The sequence below is a fragment of the Hemicordylus capensis genome, chromosome 4, assembly GCF_027244095.1.
Source record: "Hemicordylus capensis ecotype Gifberg chromosome 4, rHemCap1.1.pri, whole genome shotgun sequence".
In the NCBI taxonomy this organism is placed as follows: domain Eukaryota; kingdom Metazoa; phylum Chordata; class Lepidosauria; order Squamata; family Cordylidae; genus Hemicordylus; species Hemicordylus capensis.
Window position 1 is genome coordinate 158,396,402 of NC_069660.1, and position 27,473 is coordinate 158,423,874.

Consider the following 27,473-nt stretch of genomic DNA (forward strand, 5'->3'; position numbering starts at 1 on the left):
CTGATTTTTTAAAGATTTAATGGAGTTTATGTGTCTTTAAAGTTCTTCCCCATAGGAAATGATGGAGATTTCAGCAGCCCCATAACTACACTTGAGGGGCACCAAGGTGGCCCAGAGCGAGTGGTGGTGTAGAGCACATAGGGTGCCAACCACCCCCAAGGGTTGCAAACCCATGGGGTACTGGTTTCTGAGATGTTTTGAGTGTAGATTCTCTGATAGCATATGAGAGTGATTCATTGGTTGTTGTAGAAAATCTCATATGCTACCAGAGAATCTACACTCAGAACACCTCAGAAACAACAGAACCCAGCATCCCATGGTTTAGCAACACAGTGGTTGGCACCCTATGTGCACTACACCACCACTTGCTCCTGGCCACCCCAGTGCCCCCCAGGTGGAGTTATGGGTCTGCAGAAACCTCCATTGTTCCCTATGGGGGGAAACCTTAAGATGCGTAAACTTCAACAATTCCTAATAATTCAGCCCTTTGCCCTATTCCTTTGGAATCTGGGTTGTGGCAGGCACCCCTTGGGGCACTGCCACCCAACCCACTGTTTTGCCCCTCAGGCCCCCTTTCTGCCCCAAATCTGCTCCAAAGACATGCCAACTTCAGAAATTCTTTAAAAATCAGCCCCTTTCCCAATTCCTTTGGAATCTGGGTGTCAGCAGGCACCCATTGGGGCACTACCACCTGACCCACTCTTCTGCCCCAAAGCCCCCTTTCTGCCCTGAATCCACCTCAAATAACATCAACATCACACATCAACAACAGCAGAGCTTTGCAAGGAACCAGGCAGATTTCCAAAGGTCATGCACATCCACATCCCCCCCCCAAAGAAATGCAATTGATCTATACACAACAGTGTGAAATAACAACAATGAAATGCACACACTCCACTGGCCAATGAGGGTAAATTTTACCCTCAAATTTCCTTAAAAGGAATAAGGAGGCAATTCCCAGCAGATCTGCCCATGCTTTTGCTGGCCAATCTGCAGGCTGGAAGGGCCGGAAATTCAAACAGATGTCAAAACTCAAAATGGAGACCCAAGGAGAAAGACTTTTTGCGATTGCAAAATGGAGTTCCAAAACAGCCGAAACAACAAAACATTTTGTATCCGAAACAGGGACATTTTGTTTTGGCTACAAAATTTTCTGTTTTGAGCATTGGGTGTTTTGTTTTGGCTACAAAACAGCCGAAATGCCCTGTTTTGTGCACAAAACGTTTTGTATCCAAAACGAAATGCATATCCCTACAATCTGCTAACCCCGTTTAAGAGGAGGGGCACTTAGGGAGGTTTGCTGCCAGGAGCCACACAGCTCCCATTGCAGCACACAGCCAGGAAAAATCAGGCTAGGCTCCCTTAGTCCGGTTCCTCCTGGTTGTGGGAATAGCCTCAGTGATCGGTAATGGAGTGGAAAGCAGACTTGCAAACTTTAGCAAAGTGTCCCCTTTTCTTGTACCTGTTGCAAATGACCTTCCATGCAGAACAGTGAACAAAATTGGCTTTGTGACCAGTCTCCACAGTGGTAGCATTGGTAGCTCTTTCTTTCCTGTGCCGCCACTTTCTGGGGCAGTGCCATATGAGAAGATTGGGTTTGGAAGGATTTAAACTGAACAGCCTGGATTTTAGTAGGTTGGTTTCGGGGTACCAAAGAGAGTGATTTGGCACAGTGGTTTTTCACCCTCCTAGCTATCTCTATAACCGTATCCAAGTTTAGTTTCTGTTCCAGTAGCAGTTTTTCACACAGTTTGGAGCAGTTTGTTTTCATAACAGTCTGATCCCTGACCATGTCATCAGTAAAGCTGGCAAACTCACAGGTTACACTTAAGGCACGTAATGCTATGACATCTTGATAGATAGATTCACCAGGCATTTGGGAGCTAGAATTGAACTTGTTCAGCAATCACATTCAAAGTAGGGTTGAAATGATCATCTAAGGCTTGAAGAGCAGCTTCATAAGGGTTGGCATCCCTTTCCAAGTTGGTAGGGAAGGGCAAATAATTATATATTCTTTGGTGTTCAAGGCCCACACAGTGAAGCAATATAGCCTTCTGCTTTCCAGGTGTCAAATCAGGAGTCTGTATAGTGAGGATGTAATTGCAGAAACAGGACCTCCATTGTTTCCAGGGAAGACAAGGTTCTCCTGGGATGGAGAAGGAAAAAAGTGGTAGTGGGATCTGAGCCATACTGCAGTGGGCATCCAGTGAATAACTGAGTCCGGGAATGATAAGGAAAAAGTTCCTTCAGGGGTTGTGCAGGCATGACAAGTCAGGAAGCTGGCTAAACAATCAGAAGTAGCAATAGTAGAATGTAGCAGTCCAGAAATGTAGGCCCAGTAATACAATGAAATGAGGTTGCAGGCACATTCACAAGCTTTGTAGGCTTACATGCATAGCTGGTTCTAAATCTCATCACCAAATTTTTTTATAACTGCTTCCCTCATAAACATAAAGAAATCTTTATGTAAGTTTAACTAAGACTTTATTCAGAAAAAACTCCATTTTCTCCTTCTCCTTTTCCTCCCTTTTCTTTCTGACTCCACCCACCACACTCTCCTTACAGGATCCTGCTGGGACAAACGTCTAAAAGACAAAACAGAAAATATTACTAGATAGAATACAATTTACTCATGAGTAAACTGAATAGAGTGGAACCTACACCTGAGTAAGCCACCATAATATAATACAATGCAGCATTTATATGGCACATGTTAAACTTCTAAAGGTGGAAATTGCTTCATGTACTTTACTTGAGTGGTGGATCGTATGTGTATTTTCATCACTTGTGTCCTGTTGTTTAAAGGATGAGTGAAAAGATAGCACAGCAATCCTGAAATGTGAGGACCAAGGTTGTCTTGGTATTTGTCATTCCAAAACATAAACTATAGTAGTAGATGAGACCCATTGCCAACTGGGCAAAGTCATTTTGTGTAGTTACCCTGCATGTACAGTTCAAGAAAGTTAATATAAATCATATAAATTTTCATTAATGTGCTTGCAAAAAGGAAGTAAAATAACAGTTTTAAATTTGTAGGATTTCAACTTAAAACATTATTTATTTTATTGAATAATTACCATACATAGTAAGTTTAAATCATAGTAAATATGAATCTGAGAAAGATCATGTGATAGAGCCCCTGGTGGCGCAGTGGTAAAACTGCCGCCCTGTAACCAGAAGGTTACAAGTTTGATCCTGACCAGGGGCTCAAGGTTGACTCAGCCTTCCATCCTTCCGAGGTCGGTAAAATAGATAGATTCTCTCCAGGATGCTCTGTCTTCAACTTGGCCCTTAAGGTCTCTCAGTGGTGCATTCATTGCTGTCATAATCGAGTCCATCCACATTGCTGCTGGTTGTCCTCTTCTTTTCTTTCCTTCAACTTTCCCCAGCATTATGGACTTCTCAAGGGAGCTGGGTCTTCACATATTGTGTCCAAATATGACAGTTTGAGCCTGGTCATTCATGCCTCAAGTGGAAATTCTGGATTGATTTGTTCTATGATCCATTTGTTTGTTTTCCTGGCTGTCCATGGTTGGTATCCTCAAAAGTCTTCTCCAGCACCAAAGTTCAAAAGTATCAATACTTTTCCTATCTTGCTTCTTTAAAGTCCAGCTTTCATATCCATAAAATGTCACAGGGAAAACCATTGTCCGAATAATTCTAATCTTTGTAGGTATAGACCAGTGATTCTCAAACTTGGGTCCTCAGGTGTTATTGGACTTCAACTCCCATAATCCCCAACCAAAGGCCACTGAGGCTGGGGATTATGGGAGTTGAAGTCTAATAACACCTGAGGACCCAAGTTTGAGAATCCCTGGTATAGACACATCACGGCATCTAAACATCCTTTTGAAGGCCTTCATTCCAACCCTACTAGGGATGTGCACAAAACCGGCTGGCCTGGTTCAGTTTGAGTCCACCCCTTAGAAACACCCCTCACCTCTGGTTTGGTCTGGTCTGGGGGCATTCGCAAAGTTTTAATTAAAAAAAAAATAATTTTTTTTTACCTCTAGCCCCTTCGGGGAGCTTCCTCTTCCTATCCATCACTGTGCATACGCAAATGGCCTCTGTGAGGCCTGGCATGGCCCAGGGCCTCGCAGAGGCCATTTGCATATGTGTGGCAGCCATTTTATTTATTTATTTATTTTAAACATTGTCACCGTGCATGCGCAAATGGCCTCTGCAAGGCCCTGGACCATGCCAGGCCTCGCAGAGGCCACTTGCTCATGTGCAGTGGTGGAAATGGCTGCTGCACCAACTTACCAAGGCCCAAACAAAAGCGATTAAAATAGGCTGCGGCGGTGATAAACGAGGCTGGCGGGGGAAGAGGGAAGGGGGAACCTTCATCCCTACCCCCATGGCCTAGAGGAAGCCCCTCAAAGGCGCTAGAGGTAAAAAAAAATTTTTTTTAATTAAAAAAAAAAATCATGAACCCCCCGAACCGTTAAGGGGGGGTTTAGTCCGAGGTCGAACCAAACAGGGCGGGTTGGTTTGACCCCCGAACCATCAAACCGAACCGGTTTGACGTAGAACCAAACCCCACTCAAACCTTTTTCACATCCCTAAACCCTACTTCATTGTAAGTGCTAGTTTGTGGCATATTTCTTGACTGCTGGATCCTTTACTGTTGATGGTTGATCCTAAAAGGCAGTAGCTAATGACCACTTCAATGTCTTCATTATCAATTCTGAGGCTGGTTGCTGTATCCATTGTCATTAGTTTACTGGTTGTTAAAAATTTATTGAGAGTAATATCAGTTAAAATCTGATTATATTCAGAATTTCTTCTAAAAATATTTTAAAGTTAACTTTTCACCCAGCATATTCTGGTGTTAAAAAGTAGTGCATTCAGCTAATTTAAATGACAGGATTGTGTATGCAAAATTTGGTATCTGTAGGTAATTGTGAAGTATGGCTTTATTTTTCACAAACAAATACACAAGCAAACAAACTGTTCAAAATATATAGTAGGTGGATTACATTTTTCAATTATTTTGCTTTCTTGCTTCCTTCATTCACCAACCCATACGACTGCCGCTATGGTCAGACTGATCAATGTCCCAACCTCACATGCTTAGGAGTAACTCCCATTGACTACAAAGGGACGCATTTCCATGTAGACACATATAAGATAATATATGAATTATTTAACATGTGTAAGTGTTCAAAGTGCATCATGTACTATATCTGAAGCGTGTCCAGATAATTTTTTTTTTGGCGGCGGCAGGAGGTGGGGGGAATCCAGAGGCGAATGCTAAATTTTGGAGGTGGTGTGTTTTTTATATTGTTTATGTGCATACTACTACTTCAGCACACCTGTGCATTTTTCTTGCACCTGTGAAATGCTTTTGGACATATCATCAGTGAATAATTACAGCCATCCCTATCCAACTTCAAGTAACATACCTGCCAAATTACTAGCTGAATCAGCATTACCTGGGACATTGCTGGCAGGCAGGTCCCTCTGCACATAAGCAAGGTGCATTTGCCTTTCTTCTGAATAACCAAGCCAGATATTCCCATCAGAGGCAACGTTCCCACCTGACTTCAGGGCAGAGGTCTGGGTGGCAGCAGCCCCAGCTGTCTCTGGGGGACCCCAAATCATGCAGGACACTCTTGAGCCACCACCTCCACCAGCCTTCAAGAATTTCCTAGCCCAGTGGCGAACACCATGACTCCTGCCCTCTCCCTCCCAAGGCAGTGTGGCTGGGTTATCCCAATCACAGCATGGCCACTCTCCAGCATTAAAGCTGGGAAATACCAGCACTGGAAATCATCTCCCTTTGCAGTGCTGGCCAACAGGAGACTGAGGCTGTCTCCCTGCACTGCTGCTGCAGGCTGGAGCTGCTTCTCCCTCCCCCACCTGGCAATCAGCTGTTAAGCGGGTGGCAGGATCTGCAGAAGCCTCTCTTCTGTCTGCCTCCACGAAGCTCTCCAGCATAGGGGTGCTCTCATGCCTGCTGCAGGGGGGCAGAGTCGGAAGGGGGCAGAGCAGCCACCACTGGCTACAGATACCAGAGCACTGTGCATGCCCTCTGCTGTGTCTGCTACTGTCTCCTTAGTGTGAGAAGCCGGTGCCTGCCTCATCCTCAGTGGAAAGTATGGGCCTTGTGTGAGTTATCCCCCCTTTCTGTGTTTCTGGGTTGGTTTGGCATAGGGCTTTGATATCAGACACAGCTGTAGAACAGGGGTGAGGAGAGGCCTCCATGTATTTAATTGGAAGCATATCATCAATCTGTTGAATTTTAATTTTTCATTTATTTTAATTTCAAAAAATTCCTATAAGTGGCTTGTTTTATGACAGACAATTACCAAAACTTCTGGATCTGAAGCACACACACATACCCCGGCCATCATTCCGCCCCCATGTGGAGAAATCTATCCTTTGCCTCCATTTTTTTTTAAAGGTAAAGCACCCCACTTTTCTCCTCAACCCTTTAGATCTCCTGGAATGACTTGGCATAGGACTTTCATACTGGGCACAGAAAAAATGGGGCGAGGGGATAAACTTCAAAAAGATCATGCAAGTGTCTCATTTCCTGACAGAAAATTAGAAAAACTTATGGAACTGAAGCAACCCACCACCACCACCAACGGATCTTCATTCCACCCCCATGTGGAAGAATCTGCCCCTTTCCTTCATAAAAAGTGCAACCCCCCCCCCCTTTATGTTTCTGGAATGGCTGGGCTTAGATTTCTTATATTGGGCACACATGTATCCCATGATGCCAGGATTCTGTGCATTTTTTTATTTCAAGGAAATGGGTCAATCTTGTGATTTTTATTGATTTTCCCCCCTTTTGAAATAAAGCTGCCAAGAAGAGTAACAGTATTTATATTCATAGAGTACTTTACATTAAGTGAGAGTGGAACTAACTGTTACGATCTGAATAAACAAACATCCCCCACCACCACAAAAAAATGCACTATGCTCAAGTTGGTTTATGATCCAGAAGGTCTGTGTCCAAATTCTGAAACAAGGGCGTGTGTTGTGATTTTAATTTTTTCTCTTACAAGTGCATTATGTGTCCAAGCTGGTTTGTGATCCTGGTGTGTTTTGAACTGTGGAACATGTTGTGTCCTAGCTGGTTTGTGAATGTCCAAGAATCGGTGTGAATCCATTAGGGGTTTTATTGACTTTTTTTTTTTACAGATACATTCTGACTCAGACCTATGAGTGAATGATCAAGAAGGTGAATGATCAAGAAGGTGTGTGGATCCTTCAGCTGTTCGGGGTGTGTGTGTGTGTGTGTGTGTGTGTGTAGAGGATGCTTATTTAGCAAACCCTACCCCCAGTGCCCATCCCGTTTGTTTCCAGGTCCAATTCAAGGTGCTGGTTTTGACCTTTAAAGCCCTTAAAGCCTGGGATACCTGAGGGACCGCCTGCTCCCAAGGGTTGCTGCCTGCCTGACGAGGTCATCTGAGGGGGTTCTGCTCCGGGTGCCGACAATGAGGGAGGCTCGGTTGTCGTGCACGCGGGACAGGCCTTCTCTGTTGCTGCCCCCAGACTCTGGAATGCCCTCCCGGTGGCTATTTGCTCCTCGGTCTCCATCACAGCTTTTAGAAAAAGTGTAAAATCTTGGCTTTTTGCCCAGGCATTTATTTGATTCTCTGCTGCTGCTCTTTATAGTCTGTATTGCTTTTATGCTTTTGTTTTAAAATTTTAATCAGATTTGTTTAATATTTTTTTCCACTTAATATTTTAATTGTGTCTTTTTTACTATCTTGTGTTTAAATGTTTTGCTGTAAACCGCCTTGGGATTGCTTTAATGAAAGGTGGTATATAAATTTAACAATAAACAAAACAAATAAATAAATCCCCCATAAGCCCACTAGGTTCAGGGTCCAAAAATATCTTGCTGCACCTCTGATCCCCATCCCATTTCAGAGACTGTATCTACCAGAAGACAGAATAGCATCTTTATATTGTTGCTCCAAATGAGCAAAATAATCCATCATTTTTACCATTCTTCAACCAGCCCAGCTAATCCCAGCACATACCTGGTACCTAGGCTGGCCTCTAAAGTGGAGATGAAATGAATGCTTGGCTGTGGTGCTCATCTTCCTCTCAAACTTTGATTGGGGAAGGAGGAAAGCCTAGAACCAGAGCAGCCTGGGCTGTATCCCAGGAAAGCCATGGGAAAGGGAAACTGTTGGATTTCCAAGCAAGTCCATCTCCATGAGAAAAAAACTAAATTGTAGTAGATTATGTTCAAACATGCATCCCCCATTTTCCATAAGTCACAACACATTTCTTTTTGAGTGAATTAAGACTTCCCAGGAGGGCACACATCCCCTCTTCCACGCTTGTCCTGTAGATGCCCGTGTCTAGGGCTGGTTGCTGTGTGCATGTTTCTCACTTGCTGACTGCAACTTCAAATGATGATCACCGCGTGGCTCTCTCACCACTACCAGGAAACTGCAACCTGGAAATTGAAGCTATTCCTTCTAAATGCCCTGGCTAGGTGGAAAACTCAGCAACCATGGCTGCTCCCTGCTTTTGTCTGTCCTCTCCCTTTGCTTGCTGTGTGCACAATTGCTTGCTGTGTGCACAGTGAGAACCTACCTTGTTACTACAGGCAGGGGGAGGAGAGGTAGATTAAAAAAACTGCATAAGATACAGACAGAGGTTCACTTAGGTAATTTTGGAGCCTGAACCTGAAGGCCTTTGGAGGCTCCCCTGCAGCAAGTTAAGCACCATTTTACCCCCATATTGCCACTGAAAAGGGTTGAGAATGGTGACTTGCCTACTGCCACCTAGTGAGGTCATAACTGTGGTGAGATTTGAACCAGTTTTGCAGCTGACAGCTCACTTTATTAACCACTATGTTACCCCAGCTCTCAGTACAGAAATGGGCTCCCATCTAGAGCAACATCATCAGATCAAGGCACAAGTTTCTCTAGCTGCACAGATTGCCCTCCTGTTGCTGTACTCAGCGCAGTCCAGCATTGGGAGTTTGTATGCTCATTCGAATTTTTCCAGCCATAAAGTAAGCAGCACTGGCAGAGATTAAATATTACAGGGACCACGATCAAAACCTCCAAGCCAGCATAAACTCTCCCCCCACCCCATTCCAGGCAGGTATTAAAACCAGCTTCTGTGGCCTGAGTGCCTGATGAGGTATTTGGGGGATAGTGTGGAAGAAAAGAACAGAATGGCACAGTACAGAGTACAGTGATAAAAACAAGATTGTTAAAATTTATGGCATGAAAAGAAGTTCAAAACCAGAAAGGGGCTATAAGAACTGGCATATCCAAAAGAAGCACCACTGCTGATGAAATATCTGAGCAATGCTGGTACCTTTGCACAGGGTTTTCAATGGCAGAGGCTCCTCAACTTACAAAGCTGTAAGACTTTGGAAGAAAATTCAGCTGCTGTTCTGATATTGAAGTGGTGAAGCTTTTGCCCCCGTGAGTCATAACTGTGAAGGAAAATCTAGAGCTGAGTTCTAAAGCCACATTTCTCCAGTGTAGCCAGCAAGTGAAAGTGTGCCCATCATTTTTAGATACGTTTCAAAATTTGGAAATGCTATCTATAATAAGTTGGAAATGATTCTTGTCTTCATGGCCTGCTTGTGGGATTCCCAGAAATGGCCACTGTAAGAAAAAGGATTCTAAAGTATATGAGTCCTTTGGTCCATACCAGCAGGACTCTTGTTTCTGTTCTTCACATAAAATCAAAGTTAAAATACCATTGATGCTATGATTGATTGATTGATTAAGTGCTATTTGTTCTATGATCCATTGGTTTGTTTTCCTGGTTGTCCATGGTATCCTCAACAGTCTTTTCCAGCACCAAAGTTCAAAAGTGTCAATACTTTTTCTATCTTGCTTCTTCAAAGTCCAGCTTTCATATCCATAGAGTGTCACAGGAAAAAAACCATTGTCTGAACGATTCTAATCTTTGTAGGTATAGACATGTCACCACCTCCAAATATCCTTTAAGTGGCTCATTAATTGCTTGTATCAAATACAAAAATACAAAACTCTATATATACATTAAAACATTATGAAATTATACACAGAAAAAATATATGCTTAAAATCTATGAGCAGTATCCGAACATTCACAGATCTGAACATTCTTTACACAATGCAAGAACAAATTTAGAACAGTATTTGGCTCAAACTGCAAATTATACAGCACTCCAGATCTTATTTCTTTTTTTAATCCAAGCAGCCTGGGCAGGCTATGAGTCAGAGCAGAGGAAGGGCATGCTGTTAGAGGCCGCTCAACCCTTTCTGGTCCTCCTCAGAATTAAAGGTAAAGTGTGCCATCAAGTAGATTTTGACTCCTGGCATCCACAGAGCCCTGTAGTTTTCTTTGGTAAAATACAGGATGGGTTTGCCATTGCCCCCTCCTGCACAGTATGAGATGATGCCTTTCAGCACCTTCCTATATTGCTGCTGCCTGATATAGTACCAATGAGGATTTGAACTGGCAGCCTTCTGCTTGTTAGTCAAGCATTTCCCCACTGCACCACTTAAGGTGTTCTCAGAATTACCCACTCCAAATTGCTTTTTCATCCATGCGCAGGGAATTCCATGGGTGAAAAAGTGGGAGGGGAAAGAGTTAATCAGTCTCTCACCATGTGACCATGGCTGCTTTGGTTTTTTAAAAAGCTGCAGAGAAAAAGCACAGAGTTCTGCAAAATGTATAATTTGGGTCTTAGGCTGGCTTCACATGATTGGCATGAAATGTAGTTCCTGAGGAGTGCCCACTCCTGGAGGGCGTTTCATGCAACCCACCAAAGTCCAGTTCCAGAGCGTTCTTTCCGACATCCTACTGTCTAAACATTCCAGCACGTTGTTGTCATTATTGCCATGGGCAATAATCCTATTTATTATGGCCATTGTGTTAATGTGGGAGTATCTTTTTTTTAAAAAAAACTTTGCTCCTGTGGATTCCCTCATCCCACCTTGTTACATTGCCCTCTTCCTCTCCTAAAGTGAATTATGGATGTGATTGTTTGGGGGAAAACTATGTTGTTTATGAAAGATAATCTATCGGCCCTTGATAAATGCAAGTAGTGAGATAGAACAAATTATGGTCAGATAGGTTCTAGTGTTCAAGTCAATGGCCACATTCTCATGTATCACAGAACTGGAGTTTTAGGGGGCAGAGGTTCCCTCACCATGTCGTCCGAATGCTTGCAACGCCAGTTCTGTGAGGTGACCCACCCTCGGTTCCAAGTTTATAACTCCAATCTGAACCCTCGAGTTGTAGTTAGTTTCTTCTCCCAAACCTGAGGTTCCACGCAGCCTGCGTGTTGTCTGAATTTGAAATGGCAGGCTACGTTAACTATAGGGGGAGTTGAGGGAGGAAGCGTTCCCTCCCTCTGGCCATGATTGGCTGTGCGTGTCTGTGGGCTGTCCTTCATGCAAGAAGGAAGCCCACACAACCAGTTCCCTTGTCTCACTGACTGCAGAGAGATCGCTCTACATGATGTCCGAATTCAGACAGGAGAGTGGGGGGGAGGGGAGGGGGAGCGGAGCCATGGGTCAATTGTGCCCACAGTTTTGCGTTGTGTGTGAAAGCGGCCATAGTCACTGAATTCTCTCAATGATGATTTGTCCAGATCACATATATTTGAGATTCATGCAATGCCTTCAAAAGACTCCAGTTTTCATGAGATATTATTCCCCGCCTTACACTAATATTCTCATACTTACCTATCATACTTCCTTATCCATTCAGCCACTCTGAACCACAACTCTCTTTATTGCACCATACTCTAATAAATAAATAAATCCAAATTCAGTTTTTAAAAAAATCAAAGGAAAATTAGCATTGAATTCCCTCAGGAAATGATGACTTTGGGAAACCAGAAATACATCCTGGGAAACAATTTGATTGGGGAAATGTTAACCATTTTAAATACCTTAGGACCATTGTTTCTCCTACCTGCTGCTTAGTGTGATTTTCCTCTGTGATTTTCCTTATTTCTCCCACTTGGGTGATCACTGCCAATTAAAGTTCTCATAGTAAATGTGGTGATGGCACAAATGTCTGTCAGTCCTACCTTCAGTTTTGAGGAACATAAAGCATATTTTTAAGAGTAACTAACAGGCATACACTTTTTGTAGACATATAACTTATCTTATTATTGTTTGTGATAACTGTGGAGATAGCAAAGAGGCTGGACACTATGTTGAGTTTAAACAGAAACTAACTTTTATTTTCTCTTTCAAAACCTTCCCTTTCTCCCCACACCGTGCTATCTAGTGGCCCTGAACTATACACAACTATTGCCACATCCCCGTTTTTAAGGTGGGACAACATCTCAAAACTATGTATTGTTTCCATTTAAATGAAAATATAAAATACTTTAAAGTCCTATGAGGCCAGGATAGACTACCTGAAACCTCGGCTTCCTGTCAGGGATTATTCTGCCCTATAGACAGTTAGCCACTAAACCTGAGTATGCTGTGGGCTTCCAGATGTTACATTGTCTCTTAGAAAACCTGGAGGTTGTCTCTTCCTATCTGAATAGGAAGGAGAAGGGGCTGAAGCATAAGAACATAAGAACAACCCTGCTGGATCAGGCCCAAGGCCCATCTAGTCCAGAATCCTGTTTCACATAGTGACCCACCAGATGCCTCTGGGAAGCCCACAGACAAGAGCTAAGGGTGTGCCCTCTCTCCTACTGCTATTCCCCTACAACTGGTATTTAGAGGCATCCTGCCTCTGAGGCTGGTCTATAACCCTCAGACTAGTACCAATTGATAGACTTGTCCTCCATGAATTGATCTAAACACCTCTTAAAGCCATCCAGGCTGTTTACTGTCACCTCATCTTGTGGAAGAAAATTCCATAGGTTGATTATGCATTGTGTGAAAAAGTACTTCATTTTGTTGGTCCTAAATATCTTGGCAATCAGTTTCATGGGATCCCTAGTTCTAATGTTATGCGAGAGGAAGAAAAACTTCTATCAACTTTCTCCACAATCTGCATGATTTTATAGATCTCTATCATGTTGCTCCTCAGTCGTCTGTTTCCTAAACTAAAATGCCCCAGGTGTTGTAGCCTTGCCTCATAAGAAAGGTGCTCTAGGCCCCTTATCATCTTGGTTGCCCTCTTCTGCACCTTTTTCCAGTTCTACAATGTCCTTCTTAAGATATGGTAACCAGAACTGCACGCAGTTCTCCAAATATGGCTGCACCATAGTTTTGTAAAAGGGCATTATAATATTAGTAGTTTTATTTTCAACCCCCCTCCTAATGATTCCAAGCATGAAATTGGCCTTTTTCACAGTTGCCGCACATCAACACTTTCAATGATCCATCTGCCCAAGAAGAGAAGAGGGATCGTCTGCCCGGAGGTAAGTGCTAGCAGCCTTCCTCCCCACTTTCCATCATCGATCGTGAGAAAGGGCTCAGTGGTAATTAAAACAATGTGGCAACAAGAAACCCCTTCATATCTTGCCCTAATGATTTGATCAGTAGCTGGATAGTCCGTAATTTGCTAGGTTTAAAAATCGCAACCTAAGAAAGAAGCTGCCGGCATTCTGGCAAAGCTGGTCAACAGCTCATATCTGGAGCTCTGTGACTGGGCCTCATTCTGTGTTGGCATCCATGAAACATTGTTTTTCTTCAGTACTCCGCAGTTTGCCCATAGAGCTCCAAACTTAATTAATAACCACCATGATCACTTGTAGGCAGGGTTTCATTTGGAAAGATGCAAGTTTGCTAATGGAGAAGTTAGTAATCCATGAAGTTCCCACATGTGATGAAAACCGAAGGCCAATTCCTACATTTAAACATTGCTCTTGATTTCCAACACCCTAGAAAATTGGAGGGGGGGAGAGAAAGAAAAAAGATGAGGGGGGAGAGGGAGCTGTTTGAAGTCTTCAGGCTGTCAGACCCCATAAGTTGCTTTATGTGAGCTGAAATATACACACACGTTTGCAGCTTGTTGTTAAGAAGTGCACAGCCTTTTTATGATAAATATATTTTTATGGTTTTTATATGATTGGTGAGGGGGGATGACTGCTCCAATAAATTATTTATCCAAGTTGTAAAGACCAAGGAAATTGCTTGGGTAACATGTTCAGAGCATCTAAATCCAGACATTTATTGGGGTCTGGGCAGCCCTTACATTCCACTGGTCTTTTAAAACTTTGTTTGGCTGTTCTGTTCTGCACTCCTTCCTTTCTAAAGGCCACACTGGGCTGTCTTTTTTAACCTAGCGTTAAGTGGTAATAATAATGCCTTGCAGCTACCACCATTTTACACCTTTGGAGGGTCTGACTTGGAAGTTGGCTTTTGAATTTTCTTTCACCCACTGTACACATCTCTTTTTAGATCTACCCTTAATATTTTCTACTTTGCCTTCTTTCTAAAAGAGACATATGTTCTCTTCTAGTGTAAAGCCAACACAGAAGCAATGGAAATAATCCACGAATGAGGTGGCATTTATAGCTCAGGAATCCAGATGCAGTTCTCCTTTATTTGTGGACCTATAGACAAATAAAGTAGCAGTAGGAGAAAGCTGATTTCACCAGAACTACAACTCTGTTGAGTGAATACATAAATGTATCCAAGAAAATTATGTTTTGCTTTAAAGTTTCTAGCTATTATTCCTGTTTTGGCCACATACGGATGGCAATAAGGGGGAGTTTAGATTCCAACCTGGATATAGGAATGTCATCAGAATAAGACAATGATGCCTTCTTTTAGATGCCATAGTCAAATGTTAGTATTTGTGCTGTGCCAAATATTTTCCAGCTGACATTTCTGGCAGAGAATTAGTGGTTTTGGCAGAGAGAAGGGGGAGGGGGAGATTAAATGTTCCCTGACAACTCCATATTTACCTTTGTCACTCCTAATTGCTAATATTTGCAGTCCTTTCAACTGCTACTCCAGCACCATTTCTTTTCCCTTAACTGCCCTTTGAGATCCTAGGACTGTGATCCTTGCCAGCTGGGAATGACATTGTGAATTATAGCCCATCAGATTTGGCTAAATGGTGGCATAACAAAGCTAATTGAGAATGAGGGCAATGCTTCTTGCCCTCATGCTGAACTGGCATCATGATATTACCATTTAGGTAATCCTATTTGTCTGTAGCCCTATTTGGTCTGTAGGGCTATCTGAAGTTCAGGTTCAGGTTTGTCTGAAAAAGGAAATGCCATAAGCATGATGATGGGTGCTTCCATGATCAGTAGTCTGGGGCAATCCAAGTTGCCGATCACAGAAGCACCCATCACGATTATGGTGTATCCCTTTCCAGATGAATGCTGCCATAACCATGATTGGCACAGTGAAGGGGATGAGTGACATGCCAGGGTGGAACTTCTGACCTACTTTTGGGGCTGTAAGCCTGTTCAGCACCTAATTTTGGTAAGGCCCAAATAGGTCTTATATGTTGAAGTCATAAAGTCAATTTAGAATAAGGGTAAGGATTATGGCCACCACTCAAGGACATCCACATAAATAATTAGTGATGTGGGGGAGTCAGTGGTGACTGGTAAGTTCTGGGATTGGTGGGGCTGTAGTTTGGATGCATGAATGCTGTGTGGGTGTGTTACTTGTCTGCATAGCATGCATTACTTCAGAACATCTATGAATATTTCTTGTGCCTGAGCCTCTGGACTGGACATATCACCCTCCACCCAATGAATAAACAGATCTAAAGCAGTCAAAGCTGTCAAATCACTAGCTCTATTAGACTTTGCAGACAGGGAATAGCTCCAGATGCAGAGTGCATTTCCCTCACTACTGAATAACCGATACCCCCACCCCACCCACTTCAGAGAGCAATCTACCAAAACAAAAGTGGCATCCCTATACTGCTGCTCTGAGTGAGAAGGAAAAAAACCCCAACTTTTTAACCATTCTTTAACTAGCTCAATTATAAATGCAAAAGAGTGGTGAAGTGGTAAATACCTACAACTAGTAGAAAACTGGAATATGTTTGAAGAACAGCAGACAGTGTTTAAGGGCAGTAAAACAATATTTTTATCAGAATCAAAATTCGCAATGTAGTATGTAAACTTTTGATTTACACAGAATTCAGTAGCTACACAGAACACAGTCACACAGTTAACAATGATTTACACAGAACTCAGACTGAATGCCATTAAAAAGGATAAAATAGAAGTTTCAATGAGAGACATTGCTCCTAGCCCAGTCGGCACTGTTTCACTGTTAAGATTACAGTAGAAACGTTCTTGCAGACAAATTAAGAAGTGTTCCTTATTTATCTTAAACATTTCTATACAGCCTTTTTGTCAAGGCAGCTCTCCAAAGCTGTTCACATAACCAATGATTTAAATCACTTAAAAGGGGCCAATTTAAATAACTGCTTTAAATAAAATCTGATCACTAAAACATGTAAATGTACATTTTCACTACCCAAGAGTATAGCGTTTATATAGCTTTTAAAGATATTTTTAAAAAAATATATTTATATGGATAAAATATAAGGTGATTTAAGACATCACCTCCTTTGTCATGAACCATGCTGCCTATTAAGATCACCTGGAAAGGTCTAGTTACGGTTGCCACCAGCCTGTTTGGTGCCACCCAGGACCAGGCTTTCTCTGTGGCTGCCCTGAGGCTTTGCAATATGCTCCCTGCTGAAATACGAGCATTTTCTTCTCTGGTTTTTTTCCCCCCAGGGACACTCTCGAGATTCTCCTGTTTTTGCAGGCTTTTGATTAGAGATAATTTTTAATAATTTTAATAATTTGTTTTAATAATTGTTTTATGGTGTTTTTATTGCATCATATATTTTAATCTGTTTTGACTTTTATATATTTTAAATTTCAGACACCGCCTAGGCAGTGGCAGGTGGTATAAAAATATGATAGACAGATAGATAGATAGATAGATAGATAGATAGATAGATAGATAGATATGAATGATCACTTTGTTCATTATTTGTATATTCAAGAATTAAATCACACACCCATTGATTCAGTTTTAAGAATTATACCTGTAGGTTTAACATGCTTGTATGGAGATTCAATTTTCACCAAATTATTGAAAATGGAATAGGTATTTTAATGCACCTTTTAAAAAACAAATGAAACAACCCAGTTTTTATTTTTGAAAGTTATTTTATCCTCCCTGCTATATTTAACAGTGGTGCATCAGCTGGTAACCTCCAGGCTCTACTACTGTAATGCACTCTACGTGGGGCTGCCTTTGTACATAGTCTGGAAACTACCATTGGTACAGAATGCGGCGGCCAGACTGGTCTTTGGGACAACACGAAGGGACCACATAACACCATTTTTTAAAGAACTGCACTGGTTGCCAATATGTTTCCGGATGAAATACAAAGTTTTGGTTATCACCTGTGAAGTCCTTAATGGCTTGGGCCCAGGGATTTTTAAGAGAGGGCCTTCTTGGTCATGAACCTTGCTGCCTATTACAATCTTCCGGAGAAGTCCAGTTATGGTTGCTGCCGGCTCTTCTGGTGGTGACCCGGGACCAGGCTTTCTCAGTGGCTGCCCCGGGGTTTTGGAATATGCTCCCTGCTGAAATAAGAGCATCTCCTGTGCACCTTCTTTGTTTGTTTTCAGGAAGACCCTCAAGACTCACTTGTTCTCACAGGCTTTTAATTAGAATTAATTTTAATTTGTTTTAATAACTGTTTTATGTGATTGTTCTTATTGTGTTTCATGGATTTTCATCTGTGACTTTTTATATTGTTTTGAATTTTGTACACTGCCTAGAGATGTACATATCAGGCAGTATAAAAATATGATAGATAGATAGATAGATAGATAGATAGATAGATAATGAGTTCCCAAAATCCACCACCTCACCCTCACATTTCCCCACCTCTTTCTTTTAAATAGCAATTATATGACCACTTCCCTTCTGCCCTGCCTACAATCTTGGTCACTGTTCCCTCGAAGGTGCGTGTGCACAAACACCAGGCCCCTGTGCAGCAGTTTCTGGCGGGTGTGTAGTCTCTGCTGTGCCCGCCATTGCCACCCAACTGCCCGACACCCTGTTGCCCCCCCTCACCTCGGCCCTGCCGCCTCCATGCCGCCGCCTCCTCCTTCTCCCTCCCCCTGGCTGGACCACCTCCTCCTCTAGTTCCAGCAGCAGATCTCACGAGACTTCCATCAAGATCTGCAGACGGCGGAGGATGGAGGAAGGAGGACGAGAGGCAGCGATGGTGGCTCCCCCCGGCGGCTCCTCCCAGCAGCCCAGAGAGACCAGAGCTGAGGGCCTGGGGGCGGGAGGGCAGGGAGCAGCAGGTTGAAAAAAAGGTTTAGAAAGGGTATTTTTAAAAATCTATTGCATACTCTTTATATAGTGTTGGCTTTTGGCTTGGTCCACCACCACCCCTTTCCTGCCTCAGTGCCTTTATCAGGGGGTCCCCCAATGAAAGGGACAGGCAGGAGATCGGGGCAGACACAAGAAGGCCCTTTTTCACAGAACACAGAACCATGAGATTCACTCTCCTGGGATGTGGGGATGGCTACTGGTTTAGGTGGCTGAAAATGGGATCAGAGACTGATTTGTGGAAGAGGGGGCCGGCCAAGGACTATTAGCCAGAGTGGCTAAATGGAGCTTCCAGGTGCAGAAGCAGTATACCGCTCAGTACTAGATTTTAAAAAGGTTACAGGTTTTTTTGCTCATTACTTCCTAACTGGTGTGTGTGTGTGTAGAGAGAGAGAGAAAAAGAGAGAGAGATGTGCACACGCTGCCTTGATACTGCAACCCAAGACCAGGGGCGGCTTGTGAACTCTCCTCCGGGGGGGTGGGGCGGTGGGCAACTTCTTTAACTGTAAATGGAGCCGGTGCTCCATGCTGCCCAGCAGAGGCGAGCCCCCGCCAGCGGCCAGGTGAGTGCCGGAGGCGATTCCCCGCCATGGGGGCTGCTGGGCGGCACGGAGCACCGGCTCCGTTTACCTTAAAGAGGCCACCCGCCACCCCCAGAGGAGAGTTCACAAGCTGCCCCTCCCCAGGATATAACTATTTCCACTCAATCTAAAAATTAGAAGGAACACTTTTGATCTTTTCCCCCTGCCTGAATCTCTAACCTTGACCCCTACCACAACCACCAGTCTTCCCCCCCCCCACCATCCCCAGACCCAGCACATCTCTGGGCTGATCTCTAAAGTTGAAATAAAATGAATGGATGACTGCAGTGTTAACCTTCCTCTCAATTTCTGCTTGGAGATGGAGCAAGACCTAGAGCCAGAGCATCCAGAGGAGGGAAAACCTTTGGCAGGGGGCCCAAACCATGAGCTGAGGACATTGATTCATCTGATGTCTGGGGTCCACGGAAGCCTGCAGTGGGCTCCTACAAGCAGGCTCATTACTATGTGGGAAACAAGTCACCTTATTTGTAGCAGATCATGCTCAAGAATATTTAGGTAAGCTATGTTCCACCAGATATATACTATATTTGTATTTATGAGATGTCCAGATCTTGTAAGATTGGCAAGAGCCCATTGGAAACAGCGTCATGAGAGCAGAACAAGCAAATAGGGTTGCCAGCCCCTCATGATTGCCCTGAAGTCTCCAGTGAGAACACATCCGCTTCGTTCCAAGCTCAAAGTCCCATCTGGAAATGCTCCAGGAATTGCTTCAGACAATTTGGCAACCCTGCAGATAGTGTCCCTCAGAACTGGTCCTCCTCCAGAACAGTACAGAGAGTTGAGAGTGGCAGTTGTGAACAATGCCCACCATGTTCAGTGGAATTTAAAGGTAAAGTGTGCCATCAAGTCGATTTCGACTCCTGGCGCCCACAGAGCCCTGTGGTTTTCTTTGGTAGAATACAGGAGGGGTTTACCATTGCCTCCTCCTTCACAGTATGAGATTTTGCCTTTCAGCATCTTCCTATATCGCTGCTGCCCAATATAGTAGCAGCGGGGATTGGAACTGGCAACCTTCTGCTTGTTAGTCAAGCATTTCCCCGCTGCGCCACTTAAGGTGGCTCTTCAATGGAACTTACTCCCAGGTAATCATGGTTTGGGAGGATTGCAGGCTGAGTAGACTTGCGTATTTACTCAATTCTTCATGAACTTGCATATTATCTTTATATGTGTATAGAGAGAAAACCAAACAGAAATCCTTAATTTCACATTTGCTCCTCTAAACAAATATAAAGTAGGGGGTGATTTAATAGAAAATGCAGGAAAGGGGGGGAGAAAGAGATTGGAAGGAAGGAAGGAAGGAAGGAAGGAAGGAAGGAAGGAGATACTAACAAAGAGAAAAGCAAAAGGGAGGGGAAAGGAAAGAGGAACCCCATTTGGAGCTTCGCTATCTTGGAAACAGCTTCATTGCTTTAATATCCATGCAGGGCAGGCTATTGCAGAATAAAGGAATGTAGCAGAAAGCAGGAGAGGTGACATTTTATAGATGAGGAGCAGAGATTAGCATACCAGCAGATGGACAACTTTTAGCTTCAGATGAAGGAACAGAGCAATGTGGCATAGAGTGGTGTCTATGGATTTTTAACTGGGAATGTGACTATTTCTCCAATTATCGGGCACCTAAATGAAAAACCAAATTGTTACAGCTGCTACCCTGCCATCATCAAAGCAGACGCTCTTGCAATGTTCTCTGTATCTTTCTCCTTTAAACCTTGCATTTGATCAGTGCTGAGTAAAATCCAGAACAGATGAATGGGCAGCGAGCAAAAGAAATCTAGGTCAGGCTAATCTTCCAGCACTTCTAGGTGAACTACAGTCCGATGCTTCTCCCTGAGCCTAGGCATGAAGCCAGAGCAGCTTGTACTAACTAAGGCATCACAGTAATGCCCAAGGGAGAGACCATTTCTGCCTGTGTAGCTAACAGTGAAAGTCCAGGTACTCACATTTGGTTTGTTTATACTGGAGCAGTTTGAGAGCGCCGCCTTCCTCATGGCTGGATCTCCTGTTATCTGCAAAGAGGACCCATATGGGTGGGGCAAAGGGCCTTCCCACACCAGGACTGCCAGGGCCCAGTGGCAAATGGGCCCAGTGCTGAATGTTCAGTGCCCTCATCAAATCACTGCCCTCCTTCATTGCATCTCTTCCACTAGCCCATACCCAGCTCTCTTAGTATTTTCCACCCAGCAAAAGTAAATGCCTCTGATCCACATCCTTTTCAGAAACAAATTAAGTTGCTTAATAATGAGCAACACATTTTGCTACCCCAGCATTGAATTAGTGTTGAAGCAAATTTGCCTCTGTCATCCCCATTGTCCCTAGAATCCACTGCTGTGGATTCTGCTGTCAGACAGCAGGCAATTTTAAAAATCTGGCATAGTGTTTGATGTACTAGTATCAAATAGGGTTGCCAGGCTACAACGCGGAGATTCACAATGGACCTTTACATTGTTCACTGCAGAGGAGACAAGGCAGAGAAGGCTATGGCTCCTCCCACCGATTCCATTGCCACTTCCCACCCTCAGTTGTTATGCAGCAGCAGGCAGCATTTCTATCATCTTGCTCATGACAGCAAGTGGGCGGGGCAGGGGCGGGCGGGCAGGGTAAGCAGTGGATCCAAGGGTAGGATAGGCAGGAGAAGCTGTAGACTTCATTTCTAGCAGATTAGAGGAATTTAAAGGTGTGGTGTGCGTCTCCAGGTTGCAGCCTGAGAACTCTGGTTGATACTCATTGTTTGCAATGTGCTACCCAAATATTTCTAGAATTGCCTCTAATATTTAAGAGATGATATCCAGCTCTGAGAGGATAATGGATGATATTCAAGGTATAGCCCTGTGTTATAGCCAATCATTATTTGACATTCAGAACCACCTAATGACACAGCAGGGAAGTAACTTGCCTAGGGAACAAGAGGTTGCTGGTTCGAATCCCCGCTGGTATGTTTCCCGGACTATGGGAAACACCTATATCGGGCAGCAGTGATATAGGAAGGTGCTGCAAGGCATCATCTCATACTGCGTGGGAGAAGGCAATGGTAAACCCCTCCTGTATTCTACCAAAGACAACCCCAGGGCTCTGCGGTCGCCAGAGTCAACACCGACTTGGCAGCATGACTTTACCTTTACTTGATGGACAGTGGCCAACTTCCACACTAACGCTGCACATGCAGAGCCCCCCAAAGCATGATTTTCACGGATCTCCCCTTCCTCTGAAACATCCTATGTAACACACACCTGTACCCCACCCCGCAGCCCACCATGCACACACTTCAGAAGCGGGCACATTTGCACCCACACTAATAAAGCAATCAACATAGCCCCTTGGCCTCGTGCTGTAATTCAGCCTGAGACTGGAGTGAGCAAGCCGCTCCCAGGACAGGCTGGGCAAGCAGCTCTACAACCATGGCATATATGTCCTTTTCTGGGCTCAGTAAACCCAGTAGTAGTGTAGATGTCGGCCAATATTTAGTGTCGGAGGATCAAACAACTTCAAGGAGCTAATGAATGCTACTTAGGGAAAATTAGTGACGTACAAAACCTCTTGAGATTTTTTTTTAAATTTTTTTACTTTATTTTATTTTATTTTAAAAGATTTATACCCCACCTTTCTTAAAAACATGAATCAGAGTGGCTTACAGCAGTCAATATACAAAGTGGGGTGGGAGGAATATAATGAAATCCATCAACTAAAAGTCAGCAAAACCACACCAGCATAGTTGCTAGTCTTATTGAGGTGGCGGGACAGTCACAAGGGCTCCCAACAGTGTTTCCTCTACCAGGGATTCCCAGATGTTGTTGAGTACAACTCCCATAATTTCCAAGCAAAAGCCATTGCAGCTGGGGATTCTGGGAGTTGTAGTCAACATCTAAGAATCCCTGTTAGAGGGAACACTGGCTCACAGGAACTGCCTCACGGGAACTGCCTCCCACAAACTGTGAGCTCTGTGTTGTTTCAGCTTTGAGGCCCTAGCTGCCACAAATATGGACTCTACATTTCCCATGCTTCTTGCCTTCCCTGGAGACTGCTCTGCATGCTGTGGCAGCACACTGTGCCTGAAGCTCTATCTCAGCAGTTTCCTGGAACCTTCCCCATAGCACCCCCACCTTCATAAGTGTGGGGAACTAGAGATGGTGGGGAAGGCTCCTGGAAACCTCCATGGGCCAAAATAGTTCCACAAGGGATTGGTCTATACTCTGGAGGGATGTGGGTCAGTGGCAAAGTGATGTTGGTGGCAAGTCATGTCCAAATATTTGGATGGGTTGTCGCAGCCCCACGGCTCAACTGCCACATCTGGCTGCTGTGGACCCGCTCACCATCATAGCCACTGTGACTGGCAAAGGGAAGCAAGCCGCCTGCAGCATGGTATATTGAGGTCACCACCTGGCACCTGTAACAGGCAGTGACATCACTATACAGCACCATGGCCATCTTGCTTCCCTCCACAAGCTGTAGCAGCTGTGGTGGATGTTGGGGCCACAGAAGCTAGCAGCAGGAAGGAGGGAGGGAGGGAGGGTGTAGGGTGCTGCAGCAGATGTGGCACATGGCAGAGATGGCAGGCAGTGAATGGTGGGGCGGATGGGAGGCCCAAGTGGACCATGTTCTTTGCATACAGTTGCACAATTATAGATCTGCCCCGATGTAGGTCCAATCTGAAATGGATCAGGGATGGTGGCTCCAGAAACATGATGCCCACCCCACTCCTCATTTCCCCCCTCTCCAGGTTGCCATTTTCACATTTTATCCCATCACTGCAAATGATGACCTTTCCATTTTTTCCCCGGACAATGGTTCTGCAGGAGAGAATCACACTGTTAAATCTGTGTTTAAAAGCATTACAACCACCAACCTTATGATGCACAGCCACGTGCATAGAAGGCCCCAAATTATCTGCCTATAATTGTACTATTACTGTTTCATAGATCTTGGGCATATCATTAAGACATGGGGAAATAAAAGATATATAGGCTCCCAATGGATCCCTGAGGGATCTTTGTAGCAATTAGCATTAAACTTGAAAACATATTTCCAGTTTTATGGCCTGTTTTCTGAGCTTAAAATAAATTTCTACCCAATAAACCCAAGTTTCACCAAAATATAACTGCAACAATGAATTAATTAACAGCAAGAGACCAACTGGCAGTAAAACTTTGCTAAAATCAGTGCATGCATCTTTTCTCTTCATTATTTATTTAGATTTATGACCCTCATTTTCCTTTGAAAGGTTGGGGTGGCTTCTAAAATTCAGGCTTATATATAGAGATGTGCAAAATGTTTCTATGTCAAAACATTCCAGTGAGAAACAGGCCATTTTGAGTGTTTCAAACTTGAAACAAAATGCTCTTTAAGAACATAAGAACAGCCCTGCTGAATCCCTGCTCTTTAAGAACATAAGAACAGCCCTGCTGGATCAGGCCCAAGGCCCATCTAGTCCAGCATCCTGTTTCACACAGTGGCCCACGAAATGCCGCTGGAAACCTACAGGCAGGAGTTGAGGGCACGGCCTCTCTCCTGCTCTTACTCCCCTGCAACTGGTACTCAGAGGCATCCTGCCTCCATTCCAGATTGCTGGCTGTCTCCACATCTTGTGGCAGAGAATTCCACAAGTTGATTATGCATTATGTGAAAAAATACCTCTGTTTGCTGGTCCTAAATTTCCTGGCAATCAATTTAATGGGATGACCCCTGGTTCTAGTGTTATGTGAGAGGGAAAAGAATTTCTCTCTATCCACTTTCTCCACACTATACATGATTTTATAGATCTCTATCATGTCTCCACGCAGTCGTCTTTTTTCTAAACTAAATAGCCCCAGGTGTTGTAGCCTTGCTTCATAGGAAAGGTGCTCTTGGCCCCTAATCATCTTGGTTGCCCTCTTCTGCACCTTTTCCAGTTCTACAATTTGCTTTTTAAGATGTGGGGACCAGAATTGTATGTAGTACTCCAGGTGTGGCTGCACCATAGTTTTTTTTATAAGGGCATTATAATATTAGCAGTTTTATTTTCAGTCCCCTTCCTAATGATCCCTAGCATGGAATTGGCGTTTTTCGCAGCTGCCACACATTAAGTTGACACTTTCAACAAGCTGTCTACCACAACCCCAAGATCCCTCTCTTGATCAGTCACTGACAGCTCAGATCTCGGAACAAAATGACCCCATTTTGATTCAAAACATTTCAACTTTCTGAGTGCCATTTTGGAGGACTGTTTTCCCCTTGCTAATTGGTTTTTTAGCACTGGCTTCCGAATGGCTTGTGATCTCCTTGCTTCTTAGTTGGCTTGCTATCATACAAATCAAGTGTTGTCAGGGGCAACTTGAGGGAGGAGGGATGGGGGAATATAAAAGGAGGAAGTTTCAAAATTTATTCAAAGGGATTGGGAGGTAGAAAGAGCCCTTACAGTGTGCCTCTCTTAAAGAGGATGCACCAGGAAAGGAGAAAGGAATCAAGGAAGATTTGATTTTGAGGTTTTCTCAGCACCAAGTATAATATGCTGTGCTATTGCTGCTATAACTATCTGGTTTTGCTGGATCTCAGACTGACAAAAGCAGAACTTGGGTGTCTTCCTTCCTTGAGTTGTGTTTGTTTTGTTTGTGAGATAGTGTTGTGATGAGAAATGGACAGTGGCAGTTGTGTGTATGTGTGTAATATTTTGTGGCAATTGCTGTGATGAGCTCCATGTCTGGTCTTGAGACTAACTTCTGCTTCACTCTCTGCTCTGGTCTGCTCTTCAATCTGCATTCTGCACTGCAAGATGCACTCAGTCAAAATGTAGCTGAAGGCATTGCTCTACTTGAGCTTATGGCTATGCTTGCTGACTGGTAAGGGTGCTGCTGTGGCAACTGTTGCAATGCTAGGAAGTAATGTAAGGAGTCATAATTGATTTAAATTAATTTTAAACTGTTTGAATTGTTTTTTTAAACTCATGAATTGGTTTAACTTTTTATTCTGTGAAATTGTTTTAACTGTGTTTTACTCTTTCTACTCTGTTGTTGTTTTTTAGATTGTGTACACTGCCTAGAGACTCACATATCAGGCGGTATATAAATGTAATTAATTAATTAATTAATTGTGTGTGTGTGTGTGTGTGTGTGTGAGAGAGAGAGAGAGAGAGAGAGAGAGAGAGAGAGAGAGAGAGAGAGAGAGAGAGAGCAATTTGTGCCAATGATATTACTGCAGCACAGGTACTGTGGCTGGCAATGGATTCTAGGTCAGTGATCTCTCTCTCTCTCTCTCTCTCTCTCTCTCTCTCTCTCTCTCTCTCTCTCTCTCTCATTTTTGGACTGTGTTTGAAATGTGTGTTCTGTGTTGGGAGGTGCAGATTTTCTTTTACTGTGTGCTTCTGCAGTGTTTTTCTGCAGTGTTTTTCAGTTTGCAAAATGCACTCTATGAGTGCAGCTTGTTTTGGCTATAGGGAACAATGGGGAAACTCCCCATTGTTCCCCATGGGTAGCTCTTAGGGACATGAAAGTGGGTTGTGTGGTAGGGCATGATGGATGCTACCTACCACCCACCCCACAAAAGAAATGGGCAAGTGGGTTATTTTTAACCTTTCCCTAAAACCTGCATAAGATCGTATGTGGGGGGTTGAGGAAGGTTAATTTTTTAAAAAATCCACTACCCTCTTGCCCATTTCTTTTGTGGGTTGGGTGGTAGGTAGCATCCATCATGCCCTAACACCCAACCCACGTTGGTGTCCCTAGGAGCTACCCATGGGTAACAATGCGGTGTTTCACGCTTCCCCATTGTTCTCTATGGCTGAAACACTCAAAACTTTTTGAGTTGTTTTTTCTCTCTCAAAAGAACCAGTTCAACCGCTGTTTCAAAGAAATGTTTTGGCCATCTGCATTTTGTTTCGAGCTTGAAACAAAATGCAGAATCTGTTTTGTGCACATTTTGTTCTGCTTACTCGTATATATGAATATACAAAACTGCCACATATGGAATCTGAGGATGGATCCATCTAACCCCATATTGTTTGCCAAAGCCAAAGCCCCAACCCAGAACAAACTGTTCTGACCTTGCCTCCTTCCAGTCAGCTTCCACTAGAACAGTAATCCTCCTATATCTCCACATGGGGTGTGACTGGATCATTCGGTCACTCCCATTACAGAGGTACCCACACAACAAAATTACCTGCCCTCAGAGGAAGCATGCTCAGAAGAATGACTCACACAGAAATACAGGAAATGGGCTCCTCTGAGGGCAGATGAACAAGTACTTCTTGTAGTGTACTGCCTCTTTAAGGGGCACATCTTGAAGGTCTTCGGCTTCGAGTCAATCCATATGAGAGATTTAGAGAACTATTTCAGTTCTAAAGCAGAGGCCTTTGTGAATGCTTGAGCATGAATGATCTCCTCAGGGACCTGAGCAGATCCTCAGGGTCCTAGCCCTAGATGGACCAGTAATCAGAGACAGAAATCAGCTGGACTTGTAATTTCACCGGTCTACGCTTTTCTGCCCCATGTGTCTTCTCAGTAATCAGTAAATAGCTGAGTTTTCAGAAGAAGGTGATATATTAAAATTATTGGCTTACATGATGCAGAGTGTTACCTCTCCATAATGTCCCCCCCGGGGATGCTGTGGACTTGGAAGCAGCCCTGACACTGTTCTGAACTGGTGGTTGCACATGTTTCCCC

The 27,473-nt window shown here is 43.7% G+C and overlaps 1 long non-coding RNA gene across 1 annotated transcript in view; it reads left to right on the top strand.

The window, feature by feature from the left end:
* LOC128324694 (uncharacterized) overlaps positions 1 to 14,420 on the top strand; it is a 94,819-nt gene extending 80,399 nt beyond the window's left edge. Inside the window, exons 2-3 of the long non-coding RNA XR_008307038.1 lie at positions 13,254 to 13,320; positions 14,364 to 14,420. This is a non-coding gene — a long non-coding RNA (uncharacterized LOC128324694). The remainder of the gene's footprint in view (positions 1 to 13,253; positions 13,321 to 14,363) is intronic.
* Positions 14,421 to 27,473: the final 13,053 nt, after the last annotated feature.